This window comes from Adiantum capillus-veneris, chromosome 16 (genome assembly GCF_014529385.1).
Source record: "Adiantum capillus-veneris isolate H3 chromosome 16, ASM1452938v2, whole genome shotgun sequence".
In the NCBI taxonomy this organism is placed as follows: Eukaryota; Viridiplantae; Streptophyta; class Polypodiopsida; order Polypodiales; family Pteridaceae; genus Adiantum; species Adiantum capillus-veneris.
Genome location: NC_140946.1, coordinates 95859268 through 95883728, shown reverse-complemented (window position 1 = coordinate 95883728; position 24461 = coordinate 95859268). Strand labels below are relative to the sequence as shown.

Sequence of the window (24461 nt, the reverse complement as noted above, 5' to 3'; positions counted from 1 at the left end):
TCGCCAATGAGAAACTTCAGATCATGGTGGGAGGTGTGAAGCTCTACGAACCAAAGTACCAAGGCCAAGAGGAATTGAAGGACATCATATTTTTCCTCCAAACTGGTGAGTGCCCTAAACACTTGGATAAAGTGCAAAGGCATAGGTTGGTAAAAAAGGCAACTCCTTACCAACTCATAGGAGATGATCTGTATCATAAAGGAAAAGATTTGGTGCTAAGAAGGGTGCCCTCTGTTCAAGAAATAGAGAGAATCCTCTTTTCATGCCATGATGATGTCTGTGGGGGTCATTTTTCTCATGATATTACAAACAGGAAGATTTTGCAAGCAAGGTTTGTTTGGCCAAGTCTACACCGTGATGTCCAGCATTGGTGTAAGTCATGCAAAGGTTGTCAGATTGCTGGAAATCGACGACTCACTTACGAACCTCGAGTTCCAATAATTTCGTATAGTCCTTTTGAGAAGTGGGGTGTGGATGCAATAGGCCCCTTACCTCGCACATCTACCGGGAAGGTCTTCATCATTGTGGGAGTAGATTACATGACACGATGGGCGGAGGCAGCAAGTACAACACGAATTACAGCCGAGGAGGTATCAAAATTTATCTTTGATCACATATGCAGTAGACTCGGCACACCATTAGAGATTTTGTCATATCGTGGTCCAGGGTTTAGAGCAGAGCTCCTAGATAATCTTTTGACAAAGTTAAAAGTCAAACATTTGCATTCTACACCTTACTACCCTCAGTGCAATGGGTTGGTTGAAAAGGTGAATGGAATGATATGTAAAATCATTTTTAAGCAGGTTGCAGATTGACCAAACGACTGGGATTGCCATTTGACCGCAGCTCTATGGGCATACAGAACATCTTTCAAGGTATCCACTCAATTCACTCCTTTTCATTTGGTATATGGACAGGAGGCACTCCTTCCTATTGAGGTGGAGATTGCAAGCCTACGCATTCTCTCACGGGGAGCAAAGAAGCCAAAAGAAGCTTTGCAGGAAAGAATTTTAGATCTTCAACGACTTGAACTTGATAGAGAAGAGTCCATCGACTATTACATTGCCCAAGCCACAAGCCAAAGGGACAAAATCAACAAGAAGCTCAAGGGGAAAGGATTGAAGGAAGGTATGTTGGTTCTTCGCTATGATAACCGACTTGATACTCGACTTGACAAAAAAGTTTTTGCAAAGATGGGAGGGACCTTTCATGATTAAAAAAAAGTTTGGGAATGGTAGTTATAGATTAGCAGATTTATCAGAAAAACTCCACAAGACCAAACTCAATGGATGGAGATTAAAGCCCTACTTTCAACGTATCAATCCGTTGATAGGAAGTCATCTACCTACATCGTATAAGCTCCAAATTGGCATGGCTCCCTTCGGCTTGGCAAATGCTCCACCTATTTTTAAAGCTTTGATGTGCAAAGAAGAACCAGCCTTGGAATCTCAACATACCCAAGGCAACCCTCCCATCTCCGATTTATGGGATTGAGGTAATGAAAAGCAGATCTAATGGAGTAAAAGAGTGTATATCACTCCTCCTTTTTTTAGAAAAAGAAGAAAAAAAGAAAAAAAAAGAAGACAAAAAAAGAAAGAAAAGAAAAAGGAAAAAACTCTTTTGTTTCATATAGGAGCATGAATGATCCTAGATGAAGAGGGAGGGCTAATATGAGTAGCGTTAAATGGTAACCTTGCATTTGCACTACATTTCTACTCAAATGTATATATTTTTTATCAAAGTTTTAACCTAGTGTTCATTCTCTCTTTCCGTAATAGCCTTTTTCCATACAAACACCTTACCCTTATTAGATCTTTATGCATTTACATCATATTTCTCTCTTCATGCTGAATGTAAATAGTAAACTTAATTCTACTCTCCTAGTTTTTTTACTGCATATTCTTTTAACTAATTACCTTTACTAATTTAAATACCTATCTACATTCCATAATTTGTAAATAAATAATTTATGGGCACTTATCTTACCCATCTTCTCTCAAGGGTAGGGTTAACCTTGTAGGCCTTCCCTTCCCCACCACTATGTGACCCAAGTCTTGGATCATTTACTTGTGTTGGTCAACAAATCTTAAATATAATGTATATCCCCAATAAATCAAACTTTATTGGAGCCTACCTCATTTGTTTAAGGTGGATTCCCTTTTGACAAAAGCATGCTACACCTTGGATGCATGCTAAAGGGCCCCCTACAAGGAGACTTGGTTCAAAAGGTGTTTTGGATGCATCTTGAACTCCTTAGCTCGTGGGTATACTTGAGGAACACTCCAAAATCAGCTTAAACACTTTGAGAAGGTCAACTTTGCCTTTTACAGCACCCAATTCTGAGTTACAGGCTGAAAGTTATGGTGAAAACAAGGTGCTGCGGACACTGTTACTGCAGGTCAAAGTTACAATCAGGTAAACCACAAAGGTGAAAAGTTTTCTTGACTTCTCCAACATTCTAAAATACCAATGGGGAGTTAAAAACCACTTGCATGTGGAGGGGTCGGCTCAAGATGCTTCCAGAGACACAACAAACAGGATGGGGACACTCTGCAGGAGCCACTGGAGGGACATCATGGTGGGGCCCACATACATTATCAACCCTTATGGAGCCTCCATGACCTAAAAGGCTATTTTTAATGAAAAAATAAGTCCCTTATTTGCATAATTGAAGGAATGGTCAAAAGGGAACCTAACTATGGTTAATTACCTACCCTAGTCAAGTTTAACCTAACCCAAGGTCTTGTACAGCTATAAAAAGGCCCTTTGGCAAGCACAAAAATACACACACCTACTCCATTGCTGCAAATAAGCTCCTCTAAGGTTAGGGAAGCCCTAATCTCTCTCTCCTCTTGTCTCCCTATCCATTTCCTAAGCTCGCTATCATAAGCGGCACCATAGAGAGAGCATCAATATGCTATTGCTACCATTCTCTTGCAAACATTTCTCTTACCATACTCATCCCTAAATAAGGATTATAGATTCTATATGAGAGCAAGGATATCAAGTTCAATGATCTATCTCATGGTTTGATCAACAAATTGTTGCAATTGGGGTGTCGTCGTCACACTTTTGCTCTAAATGCATGTAAAATTGGTAAGCATATCTTGGTAGCTTCTCATATTTTGTGCTCATTGGATTGCTTGTTTGTTGAGAAATTTTTTTGTGCACCATGGTGTCTATTTGGTTGGCTTCTCTCCTTATGTTGTGTGTAAGTAAGTCTTGGGGCTGCATAGATGGAGAAGAGCTCTCTATGCATGCCGCCTTATGTGTGTAAGTAGTCTCTTCTTTTGGGAAAGGAAAGGAGCTGTCAAGTATTTGTGCATTATGGTGTTTTGAGCTTTGAGGTTTTGTGCTTGCTTTTCTTAGAAGTATATGAGCACTAATATGGTGAAGGTCAATCTTTGCATGTGAGTTTGTGCAGTGTTCAAAGGGATTGCTTAAGGAGTGTGTGTTGAATGGTTGAAGGGCATTTTGTGTTGAAGCACATAAGGAAGGTGTGAGTGTGTGTGTGTGTGTGTGGTATATGGTTTGTTTTTGGTTTCCTTCTTTGTCCATAAAAGAGGGTGGTGCCCCTAAGAAATATGCGTGTGTAGGGTCTCACGGAGTGGTTGTCTGGTGGGAGCCTTGAGTTGAGCCCCATCTCAAAAAATCCGCTCTCAATGGCAGAGAATGGTTCAGTTGCAGAACACTTAAATGACTTTAACACAAACATAAGTCAACTTCGATCAGTGAAAATCAATTTCGATGACGAAGTGCGAGCTCTCCTTATACTATCATCTCTACCGGATAGTTGGGATAGCCTTGTGATGGCTGTAAGTAATTCTATCTCTGGCACAAGTACTGTTAAGTTTGATGATGTTGTGGGTGTTCTCCTAAGCGAGGAAATGCGAAGGAGAAGCACAGGAGAATCATCAAGTGCTGCACTATCAGTGGAAACAAGAGGGAGGCCTAAGGAGAGGTTCAAAAACCAAAAGGGTCGTGATCGCTCAAGGCGGAGCAAGTCACGCAAAAAGTCAGTTCTTGAATGTTGGAACTGCTGCAAGAAGGGCCACGTCAAGAAGGATTGCTGGTCCAAGAAGAAGAAGGAGACAGAGTCTCAAGACAACAAGCCAACATCGGAGGCCAATGTGGCAGGTAAAGTAGAGCAAGATGCTCTAATTCTCTCATTAGACAACGTGTCTAATTCCTGGATAGTCGATTCCGGGGCTTCATTCCATGCGACACCACACAAGCAACATTTCCAAGACTACACCAAAGGTAATTTTGGGTATGTATACTTGGGAGATGATGAAGCTTGTGAGATTGTCGGCAAAGGTACAGTTTCTGTCAAAACTGCTAACGGAAATGAATGGAAGCTTAAAGATGTTAGGCATGTTCCTTCTCTTCGCAAAAAATTGATCTCTACAGGACAATTGGACGATGAAGGTCACAACATTGCATTCGGAAACAAACGGTGGAAGATCTCAAAGGGATCTTTGGTGGTTGCCAAGGGTGAAAAAGTCGGTACACTTTTCTTGTGTACTGTTAACACGCAACCTTCAGCTTGTGCAGCAACTACAGAAGTTGACAGTGCGGTGTGGCACTACCGACTTGGGCATATGAGTGCCAAAGGAATGCAAATCGTTCAAACAAAGAAGCTTCTACCAGGTTTGAAAGAAGTGGACTTAGAGTTCTGTGAAGATTGTGTTTATGGTAAACAAAAGAGGGTAAAATTTCAAAAATCAGGAAATGAAAGAAAAAATAAAAAACTTGAGTTGGTTCATTCTGATGTTTGGGGTCCTGCAAGTACACCATCACTTGGTGGCTCATTGTACTATGTAACATTCATAGACGATGCGACTAGAAAAACATGGGTATATGTCATGAAGAATAAATCCGATGTATTTTCCATATTTCAAAGGTGGAAAGCCTTTGTGGAGAATGAAACAGGTACCAAGGTTAAATGCCTCAGATCTGACAATGGAGGCGAATATTGCAGCCAAGCTTTTGTGCTAGCAATGGCATTCGGAGGCAAAGGACAACCCCAAGGACACCTCAACAAAATGGGATTTCGGAAAGGATGAACAGGACAATCATGGAACGAGCACGAAGCATGCGGCTACATGCAGGCCTACCGCTTGAGCTTTGGGCAGAAGTTGTAAGTACGTCTGTGTACTTAATCAATCGGTCACCCTCAACGGCATTGGATGGGGGAGTTCCAGAAGAGGCATGGACAGGTAAACCGGTGAATTATGCATTTCTCAAAGTGTTTGGGTGTGAGGCTTTCATGCACATAGATAGAAGCCGAAGATCAAAGTTAGATGCAAAGTCCAAAAAGTGTTTCTTCATTGGCTATGGAGAAGGAGACTTTGGGTATCGCCTATGGAATCCTGAAGATGGTAAAATCTTAAGGAGTAGGGATGTAATTTTTAATGAACAAAATATGTACAAAGATTACTTGGAAAGAAAACAAACAAAAGAAAAAGGTGATGAGTACATGGAGCTTGAGGACGGTGAAGACTCAAGGACTGCAAACGGTGACAATGTGCAACAAGGTCAACCAAATGAGGAGCCTCAACCTATTCCCCGAAGATCTACAAGAGCAAGTAGACCTCCAGAAAGGTTTGTTCCTTCCTTCAACCATCTCTTGATCTCAGATTCTGGAGAGCCGGAATCATATGAAGAAGCTATGCAACATGAATCCAAAGAAGAATGGACGAAGAGCATGCAAGTGGAGATGGACTCACTACATCGCAACCAGACATGGGAGTTGGTTGAGTTGCCTAAAGGTAAGCGGGCACTTCAAAACAAATGGGTGTACAAGCTAAAGGAAGAAGAAGGTGGGAAGAAAAGGTACAAGTCTAGGCTTGTGGTAAAAGGTTTTTATCAAAAGAAAGGTATTGACTTCAATGAAATATTTTCTCCTGTTGTAAAAATGAACTCAATTAGGCTTGTCTTAAGCCTTGTGGCTGCTCATGATCTAAATCTCGAGCAAATGGATGTAAATACGGCATTCCCTCATGGTGACTTAGAGGAGGAAATCTACATGCTTCAACCAAAGGGGTATGAAGTAAAAGGTAAGGAGAAAATGGTTTGCAGATTAAAGAAGAGCTTGTATGGTTTAAAGCAAGCATCAAGACAATGGTACTTGAAGTTTGATCGATGGATGTTGGATCATGGATTCACAAGATGCAACTCGGATCACTGCGTCTACACGGAGAATTTGGGAGATGGGAAATTCATCATCCTAATGTTGTATGTTGATGACATGTTGATTGCAAGTGCTAACATGCAGGACATCAAAGACCTAAAAGAGGAGCTATCCAAATCTTTTTCAATGAAAGATTTAGGTGCTGCAAAGAGGATACTTGGTATGAAAATATCAAGGGACAAGACGAAGAAGACAATAAAGCTATCTCAAGAAGATTACATCAAGAAGGTACTAGAAAGGTTTGCAATGCAAAATGCAAAACCAGTTTCTATACCTTTGGCTGGTCATTTTAAACTAACGAAGGATATGTGTCCAAAGACACAAGAGGAGATAGCCTATATGTCTAAAGTTCCATATGCTGTAGCGGTAGGTTCTTTAATGTATGCTATGGTCTGGACAAGGCCAGATATTGCACATGCAGTGGGAGTTGTGAGTAGGTTCATGGACAACCCATGTAAAGAGCATTGGCAAGTTGTGAAGTGGATACTTAGGTATCTAAAAGGGACAACAACAAATGCTTTGTATTTTGGAGGAACTGATATTTTTCTAGAAGGGTATGCTGATGCAGATATGGCAGGTGACAAAGATACTCGAAGGAGCACTACTGGCTACGTGTTCACGGTTGGAGGCACAACAGTAAACTGGGCTTCAAAGCTGCAGAAAGTGGTTTCACTTTCTACCACGGAAGCAGAGTATGTAGCAATGACGGAGGCAAGCAAAGAAATTCTGTGGATTCACAGATTCTTAGAAGAGATTGGATTCAAACAAGACAATTGTGTCTTGTACAGTGATAGACAAAGCGCTATCCATCTTGCGAAGAACTCAGCCTTTCATTCAAGGACAAAGCACATTGAGGTGAGATATCACTTCATACGCACTCTTTTGGAAGAGGGACAACTAAAGCTAGGAAAGGTGCATACAAGTGAAAATCCTGCAGACATGTTTACAAAGGTGGTTAACAAGGAGAAGTTGAGCTTTTTCTCATCTTCAATCGGCATTCAAGGATAAGAAGCCAGAATGGAAAGCAGTCACAGGTTTGGTTTGGAGATCAGTCTCCAAGTGGGAGATTGTTAAGTTACCCTTGTAATTTTCTCTGGTAAAAGCGCACATTTGTAAGGCCCCCATTATGAGGAGAAGCCATCGTGCGTGAAGGAAAATCACTCACCGGAAACCAAAATTTTCACGGACAAGAATCAGGGGCAACTTTAAAGGCCTCGGGGGCGGAGGCCCCCGAGACTTTTTTTTCGCCGGAATATTATGGCCGGACGGCGGCCGGAAAGTGGTCAGAAAACAACCGGTTAGTTGGCTGGTGGCCGGTAGTCAATGGCCGATGGCCGGTGGCCGAATTCAAAAGCGGACTTGTCTTCTCAAGGACGGCCACACATGGGCGGATTGGAGGGTCCGATTTGGACTTATTCGCACAAGGGCGGCTACACATGGCTGTCTCTCATAAGAGAGGGCAGCCCTTTTGGCCTATAAAAGGAGGCCATTTCTACACACATTTCATAGTGTGAAGTTGATGCAACAAGGTGAGTGTGAGGTGGTGAGAGTGAAGCAAGACGGGAGCTCCATTAAGGGTATAATCTCTTTGTAAACTACTTTTTGTTTTGAAGTACTAAAGCCATTGAGTGGCTGCTTTCCCGTGGACGTAGCCCACATTGGGTGAACCACGTATATCGTGTGTACTCTCTCTCTCTACTCTATAATCTCGTGTATATAAATCTGTCTCTCTCCATTAAGTAATCTATTCAATTATCTATTTAGCTACGTCTTATTTCCTAACACAATGAACCACCTATTTGAATACGGAGCACAAAAAAGCTCCAAAATAGCCACGCTAATCTTCTTATTGAGTAGATCTATCAGCTTTGGTAAATGTGCTTTTGGAATTGGGATTGGACATGGATTCCAAGGTACACGAGGGATAGTGAAGAGCACCATAGGTGCAACAACACTAGGATCAACACACCTTCTCTCATGTGGCTGAACGCAAAAGCTTACCATGCTTTGAAAGCATTTATTTAAAACACTTCGTCTCTTCTTGTGTTAAAAATGTCTCACAACCAACTTTGAGTTCTTTTAGAGAATCCATTGTGAACTTGTTCTTGTTAGATCCCCGAGATTTGGCTGCAAAGAAGCTTGTTCTAGCTTCTCTCAACAATGTGGTGGTAGAGGTAAGGCCACTAGTTTTTCTTTGCGACAGTTTTGTATTTGGTCTCTACCCACTTTCTCGGTCCTTTGTTGACATTAAAATCCTCCCGATTTTCAAAAGCCTCAATCACTTTCTACATTTTCATAGGACACACTTCCACAACTTGGATTCCAACTTGCATGTTAGAATCCATTATAGTCTCAAGCTCATACATGGTATCTACATGAGAAACTTGTTCAAAGAAACATGAAATACATTCACTATCCTCTATGAAACCATTCTTTCTCATGTTTTTCTATACAATATATACATATTGCCCTGAACTTCTTTTTGTATCATCAAGATTCATAAATCATATTGACCAATGCTCTGTTAACCCTTGCAAACTTGTAGAAAAAGCTTCTTCTCACTTTGGGTCAAGTGAGAATCTTTTTCTTCTTATACCACTGCAATCCCACTTTACAATGGTACATGGCCAAAACCCTTTATCTCCTTGTAGTTTTTGAATGCCTTGTTTGCCTTTGGTAGAGGATACCCACGAAAGCTATCATGGTTCCTTTCATGATTCTCACACACAATTAAGAATTGTAGAGCTCGCTTTTCATCTCTATTCTTTATCCTTGCATAAGAAGAACCATCATCCAAGACCCTTGTTTTCATGCGAATGGCTCTGATGTATGGCTACTCAAGGATAAGAGAATAAGTAGAGATCTCCTGCACAAAGAAGTTTTGCTCATCCTTGACTTTCCCAATGATCACCTGCACATGTGGACAAGCCGTGTACAGATCTCCTGATGAGCTATTTGCAACTCTAATCATCCAACCATGATCTATGTTTATTGGCCGCTTGCCCTTCATGTAGATTTTGTGCACCATCTATGCGTAGTAGTCGAGTAGCAAGAGCAACCAACATATCTGTGTGTGTGTGTGCGTGTGTGTGTGTGTGTGTGTGTGTGTGTGTGTGTGTGTGTGAGAGAGAGAGAGAGAGAGAGAGAGAGAGAGAGAGAGAGAGAGAGTAGGCTACTTAAAAAGATTACTACCAAAAAATAATAACAAAGTTGGACAAGTTCAAAGTAAGAGGCGCCAAGCCTGATTGGACCAGTCAAAACTTCCTTGCCCAAGAAAGTATCCGGTTCATGGGAGGTGGGGGAGTGGTGGGGTACCCCATGCCTCTACTCTTTTGGGAGTTACATATGAGAGGGTGCCATGTTGGGTGTGATTCCCTTTCATGCTTCCAAATTGTCACTCTTTTTGCCTTAGGAGGGTCCCATCATAAGGCTTTTAATTTTGTGGTCTTCCTTTAGGCAAAAAGATTTTTCTTAGGGGCACTTATTTTAAAGGGAGAGAGAGAGAGAGAGAGAGAGAGAGAGAGAGAGAGAGAGAGAGAGAGAGGGAGCTTCCCACACTAGGAATGTGGTATCCCGTTTTTAGGGGGCACTAGGTCCCCCTAAATTGGGGTCCTAGAGCTCACCATTTCTCAGAAGGTCCAAGACAAGGTGATGGTCACATGTATGAGGGGACGTGGTAGCCTCTAGTAGGGATCTCCGAACTATTCTCCATAACTTTGCCCTTTCAAAGCCATTGGCACAAAATGAGTCTATTAGTGTTTTGATGTTGGTCGTTGCCTCTTTTGGTAAGGTATTACAAAAGAGGATGGGTTTTATTTGGGATATGATGACTTTGTGGGCCCATTCCGAGGGTTTGCTGCTAGCCCTTTTGAGGTATTTGATGGGTGTGTATGGGAGATTCTCTTCTTTTTTGCGCAGGGTTCTGATTAGCTGCCCATTGTGGATGTGCAAGTTAAGGTTCAAGAATTCGACCTTGTCCCCAAATGTGGTCTCAATTGTGAGGCATTTAGGGTAGATACTATGATCTTCCATAAGATGTGGATAATCTGGTGTATCTATGAGCAGAATATCATCAAAGTATCTAAACGGGGCTCCAGTCTTTCTCAATATTGGGATGGGGTTGGGTTTATTGAGAGTTTGTGTAAGGAAGTTGAATTCAAGGGAATGTAGGTATAAATTGCACCAGAGGGGGGAGCATGATAGTCCCATTGGAATTCCATTGACTTGTCTATATACCACTTGTTGCCATTGGACGAACATGTTGTTGATTAGCCAAGAGTTGAGTGAAATCACCTTATCAAGATTAAAAGATAGTCCCGATTTGTATGTGTGTAAAGACCATCTTCCTTCCGTACAATTAGTAGGGAAGCTTCGGAAAGAAATGTAGTTGCCTTCTGCAGCGGAGAATGCATATTCTAGGAGGTTGTTGATATGAAAGATGAGGCCTTGTGTTCCTAGGTGTGGGATATTTTCGTAGCATCTCTTGATGTCCCCTGAAAAAAGGTGTGTGGCCTTATTGGGGAGGTTGAGAATACAGTCATAGATGGAGTCTATTATCCACCATGATTGTAAGTGGAAGTTGTGACATAGTAATGCCTTCTGGTTGAGCTTTCTAGCATGGGTCTTAAGTGAAGGAATACATGTTTTCAAAATACATGCCATGAGTAAGGAGATCTCCGAATAGCAGCAAGAGGCACCACAAGTAATCCATCTGAATGTGAGTTTGTGACTTTTGTAAGTAGCCGCTAAATAGGGTATGTTATGATGTATTGGGGTGATAAAGGGTTGTAAGAATGTGGTAATGTGTTGTGTTGTATCCTTAATGTTTTGTTCCCATATCATAAAGTCAGCTCCTAGAAGGCGTTTCCTGGCTTCATTTAAGATGTAAGCTTGCATGTAAGTACAACATTATTTGGTGCTTTGTCTAAGCATGTTATAAAAAATCTGCTTCGGGTTGTATCTATGTCCCCTGAGATCACCGTATGAGGTTTGTGTTGCCTTTTCTTTGGTAAGTTGACAAGGCAATAGTTAAACAGGAGTGATGCAATTTGACCTTCATTTAGGGTGTGGGGGAGGGTTATGTATTCTCTCTGAGCCAAATCCATTAGTACTCGGTATAGCTCATTGTAGGCATGTATTATGTTAGGTGGTTTGGTTGGGATATGTCCAAGCCCCTGCTTACATGTAAGTGTGAGCATTGGTGGTAAGAAGTGTTCCAGGCTAGTAGACACTATATGCCCATGTGTGGGGTTAGTTAGTCGAGGTGTGAGGTGACAAGTACATAAGAGGGATTCAATTGAGGTGAAAATGTCCCTAGCGTTACACAACTTTACTTTCAAAGGTGGGTCAAAAGACCAAGTAAATATGCATTCATCCATGATGTTCAAGCTGAAGAAAAATAAGTTAAAGAAGGACTTCCAACATGTGATATCCATAAGGGGGTTGACAAAATGAAGAGGGATAAAAATTCCGCTCTTCGGTTGCTTAGGGGCGAGGCGAGATCTTCCATGTAGGTCCGTACACACCTGTCAATCATATAAAAGGGATTTAGCACTAGCCATACAATCCGGAGAGAACATGGGGCGGATTCTAGGGGGGTGGGGGGAGGGTTGAGCGAGGTATGGGGGAAAGTTGGAGGTTGGTTGAGGGGTGCGGCTGCTGCCTGACGAGTCGGCAGGGTATTGAGGGGGCCAACGTGGTGGTTGAGGGGGGGTAGTGGCAGCCCGTTGTGGTGTGTAGGCTCTACCTCTACCCTTTGGTGCTCAATTGGGTTCATTGCGCGCTCTTTTGGGTTGTCGGGGATCATGATTAGGCTCCCGAAGTGGGGCAATAGCTTGTCTAATGTAGTTTTCCACCTCCGATTTTGCCGTGAAAGAGGGAGGGGGTTGGTTAAAGAGAGTGGCATGCGTTACCGCATCCTTGAGCTTTTGTCGGTAGAGCAGGTGAACGAGTGTAGCTTTTAGAGCTTCCTAGGCTTCTTTGGCAATCCAAGCGAGGAATGCAATGGTTGACTTCTTGAGGGAGGATCTTGGGAAGAAGAGGGGGAGATGATGAAGGACAAGCCATAAGGCATGGTCAAACCATAAGACGTTGTTGTCCCGGCAATGATCCCGTTGTCCGATGTGTTCGCAACCGCACTTCAAGAAGGGTCGGTGGACATTCCAGACTTGTGTAGTGTAGTTAGTATCCCTGTTGGAGGTTGAGATGATGCCTTTCACCCCTACCACACAGCCAAAAGAAGCATTACATCTTTTGCTCTCAAAAAAGGACATTGAGAAGGGGGTGGCCATTAGGATATTCTCAATGAGGGTGGAGGAATTAGTTTCCATAACCTGTTGTAGACCAAGTTTGGTGGCAGCTTTATCTACATCATTAAGGAGAGTTAGTAGTAAGCTTTCTGTAAGGGGAGCAAGGAGAGTGAAGTTACCAAAAGCCCAAGGCTTATGCCCCGCATCATTGAGGTACACCTCGAGTAGTCGGGTCGGGATGAAGGGGTCCGTATAAGTTTCATACGGTTTTTTTTTTACAGGCTCTTGCAAGGGCTGGTGACAGAGAAGTTTTGGCTTGTGATGACAAGCTCTTCATCATCTAATTCAGCTGGTAGGAGGAGACTATCCGTGGCCATAGGCAGGGAGAGTGTTACCTTTGAAAAACCGCTTAGCAGCTGCGTTTTTCTTTGCCAGATTATGGGGTCGTTCCGGAGCCTTTTGCCATGTGATTCCATGAACCTTCTCATGATGCCCGGTGCCGCTTCCAGCCATTCTTTGGATTCGCGCTTGTCTGCTTCTGTGATGGTATGAATGCTTGCAGCCAGGTCTCGGAGCCTACTACAGGCAGCGCTTGGGCTTGCTCTGGCGGTTGCGTACAACATGAACCATGCGGAGATATCCAGCTCATTCAGTAGCGCATGCTCCTCCTCCGCGGCCTGCAGTGCGGCACCATCTAGTTCCAGCAAGGTATGGTGGAAGCTCTGGTCCGCGACGCAAAGCAGTAGCCCCTGCGCCACAGAGGGAGGTGCTGCCGCTACCGCTGCATAGCCTTTCTGCACGAGCTCGTTGGCCCACCCTTCGAAGGTAACCTGTACACACAAGTCCGCTGGGTTAAAGTGATCCCTTTCCTTCAGACCTGGGCGCGCTTTCACCCATACTTATCCTTTCGAAAAAAACACACACTCCTCCACTTGGTATGTGGTCCCGACTCCCCATGTGTTGCAGCCTTTTCCATTTGGGCCTCATAAAAATTGCACAGAGATGCACCACTCGAATGTGCTTTCTAAAATTAAAAAATGCACACATGCTTTTGACAAAAAGAAGCCTTCCCCTTATTATTTTTTTTAAAAACTAGCCCTACCACGAGGGTGGTGTTTCTTTCCCCATCATAGCTAGCCTGTATCGTTCCTGGTGCCCATCTTTAGAAAAAATGACAAAAATGATGCCTATTATTAAAAGTAGGGTCTTAAAGCCCTGAGGGTAGTCCCTCTAGAAAAACAGAGAGGTAGTAGGTATCCATGGTTTTACAGGCTAGAGGTGCTCCCTATTATTAAATAGAGACCACTGTAGCCACTAGAGACAGAGTAGGCTACTTAAAAGGATTACTACCAAAAAATAATAACAGAGTTGGACAAGTTCAAAGTAAGAGGCGCCAAGCCCGATTGGACCAGTCAAAACAGCAGCATCAAATTAGACTCATTAACCATGTGTGTTGTTGACCAGAGCTTTTTACAAAGGGGAGATGGAAGAGGAGGTAACATGATTGTGTAAATTAGGAAGAGACAAGTCCTGTTACCTGTCACCATCACGACAAAAACAACATGAGAATGTTAGTCTTTGAAAAGTGGAAGACAGGTGTCATAAGATTTGTCTATTTGTTATCAATGTCATTCTAATTTCTACAACAAATATTGAACTCCTACCTGAGTAGAAGACTCCATGCTAGAGAGGAAGAAGGTTGGTGAGGTATCCTTCAAGTAGTCCTGCAATCTCAAAAAGTGGATCCCTTGTCTTCTTTTGGTTTTCTTTTATAGTAGTCCCTTTTCATCACTTCCTTGCCCAAGAAAGTATCCGGTTCATGGGAGGTGGGGAGTGGTGGGGTACCCCGTGCCTCTACTCTTTTGGGAGTTACATATGAGAGGGTGCCATGTTGGGTGTGATTCCCTTTCATGCTTCCAAATTGTCACGCTTTTTGCCTTAGGAGGGTCCCATCATAAGGCTTTTAATTTTGTGGTCTTCCTTTAGGCAAAAAGATTTTTCTTAGGGGCACTTATTTTAAAGGGAGAGAGAGAGAGAGAGAGAGAGAGAGAGAGAGAGGGGGAGCTTCCCACACTAGGAATGTGGTATCCCGTTTTTAGGGGGCACTAGGTCCCCCTAAATTGGGGTCCTAGTGCTCACCATTTCTCAGAAGGTCCAAGACAAGGTGATGGTCACATGTATGAGGGGACGTGGTAGCCTCTAGTAGGGATCTCCGAACTATTCTCCATAACTTTGCCCTTTCAAAGCCATTGGCACAAAATGAGTCTATTAGTGTTTTGATGTTGGTCGCTGCCTCTTTTGGTAAGGTATTACAAAAGAGGATGGGTTTTATTTGGGATATGATGACTTTGTGGGCCCATTGCGAGGGTGTTGTTAGCCCTTTTGAGCAACTTCCATCCATGTCGTGTAGCAATTATGGAGGTCCATAACTATTTTAGACGATCCGTTAGGCCATTGGTTAATTAGGAGGAAACAAGTACACAATCTACTAAACCTTGTTGAACATTGATCATCATCTGTAGAATCTCTTCCATGCAACAAAACAATATACTAGAAGAGGAATTGGATCCTGCATAGACTAGTAGAAGAACTTAGAAAAATGATCAGACGCGGTGTCGGCGATGGAAGTCCATTGTTGCTGAAGAGAGTATCCTGGTGACATTGTAGAGGCTTACATTGGAAAATCACCCGGCAAAAGAAATGTGTGAGAGATAATGTGCAATTCGAGTGTCAGCCAAAAAAAGGAATGAGCACAAGGTTGACCATAGGAATCCCGGATTGTATCAGTAGCAATGGGCCTATTGCAAATTGTTGCATTGATCAAGTAGTGACATCAGGCTGCAAAAGGGAACACCGAGAAGTCGTTAAGTGCATGTAGAATGAAGCAAAGTGGGGATAGAATGTTGGTGCCATAATAGAGCAAAATGACGGTGGGCAAGAATTGCAAGGAAAAAAGTAGCAAGCATGTGTGTATAGACACGACGATGGATGCTTGGGTTCTGGTTGAGGGCCATAGTTGATACGTTTTGAGATGATTAGAGCCGAACAATACAGTCTCCAAATACTCCTTTTATTAAAGGGTTTAAGCAAGGTAAAGTAGGGTTTAAGCAAGCTAAAAGTTCAGTACCTCCCACCCACCATTATATAATGATGATGATACAGCACCCTCATAATTATGTTGAAGTACTACTCCCAATGGGGAGAGTCGACCCATTACGTCAAAATAAAATCCATGAGTGTAGTTGGCCTGCAACAATCACACTAATCTGAAATAGGTGTGTGTGTGTGTGTGTGAGAGAGAGAGAGAGAGAGAGAGAGAGAGAGAGAGAGAGAGAGAGATGTTCTCAAAATTGAGATTTCGCAAAAGTTTCCTCACTGATAATCACTACAAGAGCATTTCCACCTTCAAAATGTTCAGGCGATATGCATCTTTGCCCAGTATTAGTGAGGTATCAGCATGGCAATCCCTGCATACTCGCAAGTTCTTTGTAATGCGCAGGCACATGTTTCGTGAGACCCAGGATTCTCAGCTTTGCGGATGCCTAGTATCCCCAAATATTCCACTTGCATCAAGTCTAACAGTTGCGTCCTGGCTGCTTCAGAGCACCATTCCTGATTCTCAAGCGTTCAATGTTTTCTGCAGCCTCCTGCATACCAGTAGCTGCATAGATGTTACCCATAAGAACATAGGCTGCCGCATCCCATTTATCTAATTCTACTGCACACTCGAAGGCCAATCTTCCAAGCTCCACATTTCCCCATTTTCGACAAGCACCTAGAAGAGCACGCCAAACTGGAGGATAATTAGATGATGGCATCATCTTAATCACTCCCATAGCTTTGCCAAAGTGCCTTGCACGCCCAAAAAGATCAACCATGCAAGTGTAGTGCTCCTCATCAGGTATAATGCCATATTTATCCCTCATGCTATCAAAAAGCATTTGCCCCTCATCCACTAGACCTGAGTGACTACATGCACTTAGGACACTAGCAAATGTGACTGCAGTTGGAGATGTGTCCTCTTGTTGCATCCAACAAAAACAGTCCAAAGCTTGCTTGGCCAGCCCTTGCTGGCCATAACCTCCTATAAGTGCATTCCAAGAGCCTTCGTCTGGCGAAAAACCCTCACTTCGCATCCGCTGAAAACAGCCCAGAGCTTGAAGGCATTGCCCTTGTTGGGCACATCCTGCAATCAGTGCGTTCCAAGGGACGACATTTTGGATGGGAAGCTCATCAAGAACTATTTGTGCTTTCATGAGGACCCCACATTTGGCATACATGTCGACCAAAGCACCGCCAAGCAAGACATCTTTCTGCAACAGCCCCTGACTAGCAATCTCATCGTGAATTCTCTCACCCATGTCAACATCTTGCGCAATGCCACAGGCGTTCAAAGCACAAGCATAGGTGATTGCATTTGGAGAAAGCCCTTCACTTTGCATCCGCTCAAAACAGCCCAGAGCTTCCTTGCCACAGCCATGTTGGGTATATCCTGCAATCAACGCGCTCCAAGTTACAACATCCCGGACAGGAATCTCATCAAGAACTTTTTGTGCTTTCGTAAGGGCACTGCATTTGGCATACATGTCGACCAAAGCACCGCCAAGCAATACATCTTTCTGCAACAGCCCCTGCCTAGCAATCTCGTCGTGAATCCTCTCACCCATGTCAATGTCTTCCACAATGCCACAAGCATTCAAGGTGCAAGCATAGGTGATTGCATTCGGAGAAAGGCCTTCCTTTTGCATCTGCTGAAAACATTCCAGAGCTTCCTTGCCACAGCCATGTTGGGCATATCCTGCAATCAATGTACTCCAAGTGACGACATCGCGGACACGAAGCTCATCCACAACATTTTGTGCTTTCATGAGGACGCCACATTTGGCATACATGTCAACTAGAGCATTGCCAAGCAAGACATGTTTCTGTAACGTCCCTTGTCTACCAATCTCATCGTGAATTCTCTCACCCATCTGAATGTCTTGCGCAATGCAACAGGCCTTCAAGGTGCACGCATAGGTGATTGCATCTGGAGAAAGGCCTTCACTTCGCATCTGCTGAAAACAGCCCAGAGCTTCCTTGCCATAACCATGTTGGGCATATCCTCCAATTAATGCGCTCCAAGAGATGACGTCCCGGACAGGAAGCTCATCAAGAACTTTTCGTGCTTTTGTGAGAAGGCCGCATTTGGCATACATGTCAACCAAAGCACCACCAAGTAAGACATGTTTCTGCCACAGCCCCAGACTAGCAATTGCATCGTGAATTCTCTCACCGAGGTCGGCGTCTTTGGCAATGCCACAGGCCTTCAAGGTGCATGCATAGGTGATTGCATCTGGTGAAATACCATCACGTTGCATCTGCCGAAAACAGCCCAGAGCTTCTTTGCCATAGCCATGTTGGCATATCCTGCAATCAATGCGCTCCAAGACACAACATTCCGGTCAGGAAGCTCGTTGAGAACTTCTCGTGCTTTTGTGAGGATGCCACATTTGGCATACATGTTGACCAAAGCACCACCAAGTAAGACATGTTTCTGCAACAGCCCTTGGCTAGCAATCTCATGGTGAATTCTCTCACCCATCTTGGAGTCTTTCGCAATGCCAGAGGCCTTCAAGGTGCATGTATAGGTGATTGAATTTGGAGAAAGGCCTTCACTTCACATTTGCTGGAAACAGCCCAGAGCTTCTTTGCCGCAGTCATGTTGGGCATATCCTGCAATCAATGCGTTCCAAGAGACGATATCCCGGACAGGAATCTCAAGAAGAACTTTTCGTGCTTTCGAGAGGGCACCACATTTGGCATACATACTAATCAACGTGTTTCCTAAGTAAGTGTCCTTTGGAAGTAGCCCACTATTGCAAATGTCAGCATGTATCTTACTGATGTGGTGCAAATCCTTCTTCCGCAAACAGGCTTTTAGTGCGGTTATAAAAGAAAAACTTGCTGCTTTCAACTTTTCATCATGCTCTTCCTGTCCTTGATTGACTCGTGTAGCAGATAATGCATCTTTCATATTTTTGTCAGGCGATTTGCCGCTTGTGGACAGGAAAACAGTGGCCCTTACAGGTTAATCATCAAGCTCAAAAAGTAGTTGTCTCTGTGTGTGTGTGTGTGCGCGGTGTGCCATACAAAGAAAACCCAAGAGAAACAGCGTTTCTTACCATGACAGTAGTCGACATTGCCCTCTTGCTCGCAGAAGGAAACCCTGGAAAAGGGCAAAGCCAGGCAAAGGGCTTCAGAGCAAGTAGTATGATGTGCCTGTGTATGAGTGTGAAGTGCCTACTGCTTAACGGCACCCTCCTCCTCCTCAGTTCACACAGGTGGAGGAGCCACATTTGGAGACGACTAGATTCAATATACGGCAATGGAGAGCTTGTTAGAACCGCCTTGTCCAGCACTAGAGCTCGTACTGAAGCGAGGAGAGCTAATTCAAGTCATCGGCAAATTTAAGAGACTCTCGAAGAGAGAGGTTTTAAGAAGCATGCATAATCCACTTGAATCCGCCCAAACATGAGAAAATTACGTGCTCTCCAAACTCTCCAAGGCACAGAGAAGCTGACCAAGTCCAAAAAGTATTCATACAATCGTAACAATGGCGAAATCATTCCAAAAGGCCAAAACTATCGACCAAAAGGTATCCGAAGGGAACAAGTGCGAAGACATGTAGAGATGTGATCTACAAATCACTAAACAAGTGCAAAGACATGTAGAGATGTGATCTACAAATCGTTGAGAACAAAACCACAACAATTGTGGAATATTCTCAGTGTTAGCATCACAACGAACACATCGTGAAGGAACCAGTCCTCTAGATCAGAGAAATTTGACAGTTGGGAGAACTCCAATGATACATCTCCACATAAACAATCTCTCTTTCAAAGAAAGCTTAGCATGCTACGCTTTCATGACTTTGTTGCGCCACCATGCAATACCTTTATTAATATTCCATACCATATTATAATGGTCCTTTATCCAAGAAGATTGCAAATAGCATTATATCTTTTTTGCAAATAGAGAGAGGATCGAGGAAGCAGCATAATGCCAATCAGCAAGTCGATTCCTCATCGACAAGCAACTGAATCGAAAATCTGGATTCAATTTGTAGCTGGCTAGACAAATTTTGAGGGTTGCTAATGGAAACTTAGGTTGAGAGGTTTTAGGTGGTCTCTTTGACTACAAATTGGATTCCTGCTCTCACGGCTATTGTAGTCAGTTGGCTCTATTGGTTTTAGGGTTGCACGTTAATCCAAGTTCACTCACCCTTGATTAACCTTGTTTAATTCACAAGCATGCTCCTTATAAATGGATTGCTCCTATGAGGGTTATCCATGGCCTTGAGAAACACACAAAAATCATGGAAAATATGTTACAATATTTGAAGGATCACCCTATACATAAACCCCCTAGGCCTTTTCTGGATAGAAAAGCCAAAAACCAAAACATGACTTATTATAACAAATTACCTCTTTACAACTAAGCCTTATTATAACTAATTACCTCTTTACAACTAAGCCCTCGCTTTTTTGGTACAGGCCTTAACCCTCTCCCAAGGGCTTGAATTGGCTTTTGAACCTCTTTCTATTGCTATCTCTCTTGTCCTTTGATGTATTAGCAATTTGGATGCTTCACAACTTATATATCACTCGTCCTTATCAGTAGAAAAGAGATCCTCTATTTTGCACATGCTCTCTTTCAGTGACTAGGTCAATATCCTTGCTGCTCTAGACAGAGAACTTAAAGGAGGTAATGCTATGATTCCTAACTCCCTATTTTGGCTCAACAATATAATAAGAAATAGGCCCATTTTTCCTCTTCTGTTGCTAAACTTGCCAAATTTCTCAAAAGAATTTGTGGACTTAATCTAGCTATTATAAGCACTCTAGCCATGCCCATTCTCCCACAACTAGGTGGCCTCTTCTGTAGAGATAATTCTACTTTAGAAGCTATCAAAGAATTTCAAAGAAATCTTTGTACTCTCAATGATTCTAGTCTGCTAGAAATGGTCCCAAAAGTCTTTTAAGTGTTCCCTTTCCTTCCAATAAGGCAAATTGAAGTAAAATCTTGACCATCAACTTTTGGATTCTTCCCAATAAAGCTTGTTTTAGCTCCCATACTCAATGAAACCTAGGTTTACCTTCCTAACCTACCTATATCCATAGTTGAGGATTAACGCCTTGAAATTCTAAAGGGTGGGCAATTTTGGGATAAAGGGGAAGTCATTAAGGCCCCCTTCAACCTCAATTTCATTGATCAAGCTAAGTGTGATTCAAATGCAAGCCTCTATATTTGCACAAAAGGGATCATGGAGTTTTCCAAAAGTAATCCTAACTTTACATTGAATCAATTTGGAATGTCTACTTACCTTACCTAAAGTGTGTATGCCAATTTCTTGACCCAAAGGCAGCTTGTGAGTTTAGTATTATGTGGTTTGACCATGCTATCTGGTACATTCTTAATCATCTTGAGCAACTTTTTCCTAGGATAGTCCAGTAGGACTTAACCAATCTGGTAAAAGATCGTTCTTACAAAAAATTTCTCTACTGTCACCTAAATGGTTATCCACTTCTAATTCATAGATTACCCCAGATATTAGTCGATATCTACAAATGCTTTCACAAAGGTGGTTTATTGTAGGGCTTGATAAGGCTTCTAACAGCCCTACAATGTTGCCCACATTCAACTCACTGGTGATGAATTTACTCTACTCAACTTATCCCCTAATGTTGTCACCACCATTATCTTAGACCATTATGATAATATACGATATTATTTAGATTCAAATAAATTGCTAGTTTTGTTTTCAACTTATTAAAGTCAAAAACATTAATTCAAATGGATTTTTGATGCCTCTAATGAGGTTTTCACAAAGATTACTAAAGACATTACCACGTGTTTTGATCTCATCCTCATCGAGTTTGAATTAGTTTGTGCTAAAAAACAAAAAATTTGCAGAGACTTTCTTAAAATCCACTACAGCCTGTTTTCGCTCATCAAGAACTTTATGGAGGTCATGCATAATCTCCCAGATCTTTTTTTTTTTTTGTTGACATCACTCAATGCTCTAAAAATATTCCCATCAATGAACACCTTGGTCTTAAAAACCTTTTAAGAGAAATTATCAAATTAACATTTGATAATGCTAAGTTAAGGGGACTCTAAAAAATTTCATTATCTCATAAACCCAGATGGATTAAAAAACCTATTTTAAAACCTCCTTCACACTCTAATGAACATGACCTTTCTAATATCATTTCATGGTTACTTGAAAATTGTGTTGGACAATTTGGTGGGCGATGTTTTAAACAAAGTCTTGGAATTCCAATGGGTTTTTCATGTTCACCAATAATGTGTAATCTATATGTAACCTATTTTGGATACAAATGGTTTTTAAACACCATGGCAGACAAGCAAGCACTTCACAAGCTTACCCTCTTTTCACTTCACAAGCTTACCCTCTTTTCACAGACAAGCAAGCACTTCACAAGCTTACCCTCTTTTCACTTCACAAGCTTACCCTCTTTTCACACACTTTCTGATACACAGAGGATCCTCATAGTATCAACAATAGATCCTTTCAAAAGGAAACTTTATCCATCTATCCAAACTTCCTTAAAATAGAACCTACACTTGGGGCCTGGTTTTGATACTCCCTTTGGCTTCTTTTCTACCTCTATACAATTATTCTTTTTTTTTTTGCATAGCCCCTATAAAAAGGAAATTTTGACCTCCATTTCATATGATAAAGAGACAGGTTAAAAACCATCCCTGTCGAGTTTGTTGAAAAGAAAAGTAATAGGCTGGCTAAAGCCGCCTTTAATACTTGTATGAGCTTGCTCTAATGATCCTATACTCTCTATCTAACATCTTTATTGCTTGGGAAAAAATCAATTGTCTTATTATTAAATTTTGTCTAAATGGGTTCAAAAGAAAAGAACTATCAAACACCATTACCCATGCCATTTCACATAATACTTAATCGCACTAATCTCATCAAATTGATGAGGCAGTAGGCCCATGCTCAATAGACCTACTGTTAACTCATTGAGTATGGTGCTTGGGATTGGGTGGCCACACACACACACACACACACACACACACACACACACACACACACACACACACACACACATACCTTGGGGGCTTCACCATTCAGTACCCCCTATATAACATGCATTCATAGGGTATTAAAAAGACCCCTCTTTCAACATGTCTGAATGAATAAAATGACCCCTTATTTCATGATTTCCCCCCCCAAAATTGAATATAAAACCCCTTATTTTAATGTATCTCTGTTAAATTGCTTAAAATTTTTGCATTTTAAAATACGTCCTATCGAACTCACGATATACATTAACATTATTATATAGTGCACCCCCCCCCCCCCCCACACACACACACACACACACACACTCACTCATTCTTGTCACTGATACCCCTTGATGGATTTTTTGTGAAACTTTTCATAGGAAGCCCAAAGTTGTTTTCTAACCTCTGATCATATTGCTGAAGCTTTGACTTGTTTTTTCTAAGCTCTGAACATATTACTAAAAATTGTTGAATATCCCTAGTACCTCCTAGCTCTCATTGAATCTAAAGTCTTGGGCAATAGTGATGGTCTACATTTATTGGTGATGCCCGACCTACATTAACTTTAACGTGTAACTTGGGGATAGCTACCATGATGGTACACCTAGTTTGATGCTTACTGGAAATCATGGTCTTAAAAAATTCTCTTTTTGAGGATATTGGTTTTCTATTTATTGGTTTGAAGTGTGTGAAAACTGCTTTGCTTTCGGGCCTAGGAACACCAAATATAGCTATATCTTTGATGATTAACTAAAATTTGAACAACTTATTGAAGCTACTCTAATGTGATACTTCTTTGCATTTTTTTGTTTTCAAAAAACAGATTTTAGTACATACTAGTCTCTGGATCATACTTTTTCTATTGTATTGCTATATATATGGGACAATTATGGTATTTTTTAACATCGTAGACTAGCTTGATCTTTTGATAGAATCTTTGAATCTCCAAGATGAGGCTTTGCTTTGAAAAGCAAGAAAATTTGAATTATTAGAAGACGAATTTATGCTTTGTGCTAGATCATAACTGGATGGTTTCATGATGGGAGTTGTGACCCTCTATGATTATGGATTTCATGACAAATGAGCATATTTACATGCAACTTTACACTAATCCTTTAAAAGATGCTTCCATTTTGCTTCTGACTCATGGGTATTACTAAATCATTACATACTTTTCAATATTGATGATTTGGCAAGCTACTGAGAAAATTTTATTGCCTAAAAATTAAATATAAACTAGATTTTCTAGACACATAATACAATCACTTCAAAAGGAAAGATAATCTTTATGAGTAATTTGAAAACTTGACTATAAATGAATTACAATCTGTAAATTACCTATTGTTATGCCACTTGAATCAGAAGGGGTGATGGCCTTTTGATGATTAAAAATCCCACACACATAATTTTCTTTTTTGGATAGTAGGTTAAGTTAAACTAATTTTAAATAGGACAAGGATAACAAGTGATAGGTTCGTTTGACACTTGTAATACTTATTGAAGGCTAACAAATGTGTTGTCTTGTTTATAAGGGTGCATGTGAGAATACTATCTTTACTTAATAGTATTTTGGCTTAAGTGCTATCTGATATTGAAAATCCTGGCTACTTCTACCTATAGAACCTTTAGAACTCAATTATTTATTGTATAAAAATACTAGAATGATGCTTCATTCTTACCGTAATTTACAAAAATGAATCTAAGATTGAGTCAATTTTAATTAATCTTTGTCCTTTTTTCTAAAGCAAGCTGTCTTTTGAGCAGTTATGTTCTTTTGTGTATAAGTATTAAGTTTAATACAACACACACACACACACACACACACACACACACACACACACACTTATCTAGCTAACAATTCATTGGCTAACCCTTGTGGCTGACAGCTTCCCTTTTTGGTGCTTTAGGCCGATGTCAGTCTTGGACATGGG

The 24461-nt window shown here is 41.7% G+C and overlaps 1 pseudogene across 1 annotated transcript; it reads right to left on the bottom strand.

Moving 5' to 3' along the window:
- Positions 1-15782: 15782 nt before the first annotated feature.
- Positions 15783-19004, bottom strand: LOC147439495 (pentatricopeptide repeat-containing protein At5g39350-like; annotated as a pseudogene). The gene is made up of 2 exons (XR_015184602.1): positions 18606-19004; positions 15783-18479 (listed from the first exon to the last, which is right to left on the bottom strand). The product of XR_015184602.1 is annotated as a pentatricopeptide repeat-containing protein At5g39350-like (transcript).
- Positions 19005-24461: the final 5457 nt, after the last annotated feature.